At 28.4% G+C, this 4,156-nt stretch overlaps 1 long non-coding RNA gene across 1 annotated transcript; it reads left to right on the forward strand.

Moving 5' to 3' along the window:
• Positions 1 to 3,215: 3,215 nt before the first annotated feature.
• On the forward strand, positions 3,216 to 3,557 carry LOC115231302. Its single transcript, XR_003883515.2, has 3 exons — positions 3,216 to 3,257; positions 3,309 to 3,420; positions 3,473 to 3,557. It is a non-coding gene; the product is annotated as an uncharacterized LOC115231302 (long non-coding RNA).
• The last annotated feature ends 599 nt before the right edge of the window (positions 3,558 to 4,156 follow it).

Consider the following 4,156-nt stretch of genomic DNA (forward strand, 5'->3'; position numbering starts at 1 on the left):
CTCTAGTCAAAACCATAGACCATTTTTCTTTTTAAAAATAATTGATAAATATGTTTATGACTGTTAATAAATTTCAAAATAAAGTTTTTAATAAAATTAATTATTAAGTCTTTTGATTCTTTCAGCCTGACATCAAGAATGTAATCTGAACAAAAAAATTTTTAAATCGTACAAATTTTAGACATATTCACGTGTTAATTGTGAAATAATAAGATTTTAAAAAATTTCCCATCAAATTTATAAGGACCTGAAATAGACACAAAAAATGTACACTCTATCATGGGATCTTTTATTAATATAGGGTTTTCGGATCAATATATAACTTTTCGAATCATATAATAATTTTTCGAACAATATAATAATTTTTCGAACCAATATAATAATTTTTCGAATCAATATAATAATTTTTCGAATCAATATAATAATTTTAAATTCAAAAAGAGTAAAAGAGTAAATTATCGTTATTCTTGAATCACTTCAGAATTTGAGCATCTATTCAAATACGTTAACATCTTTCTGTAGAAGGATCCGCAATGTTCACTTGTTATTTTGTTGAATTTAGATGTAATTAGGCATCTAAGATCTTTTTCATTCTTGGCTTTACCACGGACTACCAAGTTTTTCCATACTGAAAAAACATTTTCAATAGGATTTAAAAAGGACAGTATGGTGGCAAAAATTTCCTGATTATAGTTGATACTTCAGTATCATTTTTCAGTCCACGGTAGTGTAAAAAATAGGATTAGATATTATTTGTCGGCGACCATCGCTGGTTCGATTGAATATTCAGAAGCATTTGATTATGTGAATCCATTAACAGTAAATTCAGGTCAATAAAATTTAATTTTATTTAAATTTAAAAATTATTATATTGATTCGAAAAATTATTATATGGTTCGAAAAATTATTATATTGATCCGAAAACCCTATATAAATAAAATTTACGTGGTTGATTTAGTTATATGTACGTGTTTATTTGATTTGATTTGGAAGGACTAGCTCTATCAACCTTCATTTACTAATTATAAAATTTGAATTCAATTATTTTATTATTTATTTTGATTTTATTTCTTTAAAGTCAATTTTGATTTTATTTCTTTAGAGGTCCAGTTAGGTCAATTGTAGTCCACAGTTCAGTGAGTCGAACAAATGTCTGAAGATTTATGATAAGTTTATAGATTGCCCGAAAAGACTCGAAATGTATGAAATAGTCTACAACTTGATATATATCATAATAGTTATTTACTTGCTATTCGCGAGTATTTTTTTATTATCATAATTACCCTGGACTTCTCCAGTGGAACTATACTCCTCGATATTTATCAATTTTGTACCGAAATGTCGCTTTGTGAAAATAAAACAGCATTTGTGGGTGACTTTTTGGTATCTCAGACATACTCTCTTTGAATAATATCAGCATTGAAAAAAATGATTTTCCGACATGTCCTTTTCTTATCTCCTGGATGGCTAATCTATAATGAATGATCATAGTTTTGTCATTTATTTTTGTTTTTTCTAAAAAGTTTATTTATAGTGAACAAGACGCAATTCTATAAGGTTCTTCAATAATTAGATATTTGATTGTCAGCTCCGATTGATTGAATTAAAAGGACTCATCTAACAAATTTTAATAAAATTTCTTTTTTTCCTTTATTTATGGTCTTTACTGTGGTTATTTCTACTTTTTCGTACTAATTTACCGAAAAGCTATTTTTAGAATGTTTATTCTTTATTAAAGCCAGGCAATAGGTTAATATCTTAATAATTTTTATTTAGTAAATATGATTTTGACCACTAAGAATCGAAGTAAGTTGGGCAGTATTTTAAAACTACTTTTTAACAATTTAAAAATATAATAACACACTAGCGGATAAAAACAACAATATTTGGTTTGAATATGAAAAATAATAAATTTACTAATATTAGGGCGTGTCGAATGAATCAAATTGACTATTTTTTAGCAATTAGTTATAGAGACGTAAAATACTCTATAATCAATTGTAATATTATTTTTAATTAAGAATAGATCCGAGAGAAACAAAAACTCATAGTAAAGAGTTTAATCGGCTTTAAAATATTAAAATAATATCAAAAAATTCATTCCCTGTTATTATCCTTATCTGTAGAGAAAAATATCAAACTTATAGACAGAAAAAAAGTGAATATCATTATTAGAGTCGACAATTCAAAATTATATATTTTCTTGTTTGGGACAGTTAATTAGAATTGTATTCCTGGAAATAATCAAAAGACTATTTTCGTTTGTTTCGATCATTTAAAAAAATATGAACAAAATTAGTGTTGTGAGTTTATATTTAATTTTTTGATACGATTAGGGTCTTTTATTTTTCTAATTTCAAATTTTTCTAAGGAATACAAAAAATTAGAACGAATATTTTTAAAAATGCTAATGACTAAAATGCTATTTTAATTAGTTTTAAATGATTTATTATTTCTCCAGTAACATGTACGACCGAAAAGCCACTATTCCGTGAATCACTGTGCCGATGGATGAGAGATGACCTGACATTAAAAGGAAGACATACCGCCGCCGCGATTATAGAGTTGGGACTGACATCCTCAAACATGACTCTACTGTTACTTCCCGAAATGATAGCCGAAATAGCGTAGAACACGCACAGGAGTATTTAGAATTATTTCACCATGTGCACGTGTTTTCATTGAAGCGAGAATTGAGTTTGAAGAAACATAATGCAATGTTTAGTAGATTGGACAGAAGAGACATTAGGCCTGTGAATACCACGAATCCTCCCCCAGCCGCGTTGAACCCGGGATGGCAGCAGAAACACTGATCACCACTGAAATAGCCACACTCTGTGCAGTGAGGTCACAATCATACACAAAAGCACACTCTTATCCAAAAGTGATTAGACTTGAAATAGCTCTTGTCGTATATTTTGGATTCGTCTGGACTTTGTTCGGGAAGTGACATTCTGTCGGATGCCAATAAAATAAATGAATAATAATTAACCCAATTTACTGATGTTATTAAATAATGTAACGGACAGGCATTAATGATATATAAACATATTCGTATTAGATGAACAAGAAATTATTATGATAATAAAATTTCTACCAAAAAGGACTATTATAGACTAATTGAGGCCATAACTCAGTCGTGGCTTATCGACTTAAATTCAAGGCATATTTTGTGATATTCTTAATATATTTATAAAAATGAATAATTGCTGAAATAGTGGAGACCCCACTAGGAAATCTTCAAGTTGATTTAAAATGTATTTAATTAATTTTAATAATATAATTAATTTATATTATATATATTTTAGTAATACAAGAATTGAGAAATACTAAAATATTTAAAGAAATAAATATACAACAGGATATGGACGAACATTCTCTCGAAATGCAATATCCATTTATTTACAAAATATTCGGAGGGTAAATTAATTATATTTAATTATATATAAATTATTTAATAAATAATTTAAAGATCAATTAAAATTGTCCCAATCATGGTGGGGTCCTGTGATTCTGAAATGTCGAGAAGAACTGCAAAAATCCTCTCAAAATATTTGATGGACAAAACCAATTTTTTTGTCATTTCCACCGATTTTTGTCACTGGGGTACTAAAATGAGTAAATCCTCAAAGGAAGGCGATTTATGTTCAGTCCCTACGACCCCTCTAAGGGAGAGATTTGGGAATCAATCGAAGCCATGGATCGAGCTGTTTTTTGAAATAATCAAAAAATAGGGCATGAATGAGATTGAAAGTCTAAATCCTGAAGGATTTGAGGACTATTTGGAGACTACGAGGAATACGATATGTGGAAGGAATCCTATTCTTGTTTTATTGCATGTTTGTAGTCGGATTGTGTATGATAAGACTATTAGAGAGAGCGGTTGTGGTGGAACGCTTAGATTTGTCCGTTACGAACAGTCTAGTCGAGTTGTGAAGAGAGGTGAGTCATCTGTTAGCTATGCTTCTGCCTATTTCGATTTTTAATTTATTTTGACTTTATTTTTCTCTAATTAATTCTGAAAAATATTTTTGGATCTCTAAATTTACTGATTTTGATTATATTCAATGAAAGTTAATAAAATTGAAACAAGAAAAGTCGTTTTTTAGAGAAATTAAAAACAAATTTATTTTTCGTGGAAGGTCTTAATTATACC

The sequence above is a fragment of the Octopus sinensis genome, unplaced genomic scaffold, assembly GCF_006345805.1.
Source record: "Octopus sinensis unplaced genomic scaffold, ASM634580v1 Contig18118, whole genome shotgun sequence".
Taxonomy (NCBI): Eukaryota; Metazoa; Mollusca; class Cephalopoda; order Octopoda; family Octopodidae; genus Octopus; species Octopus sinensis.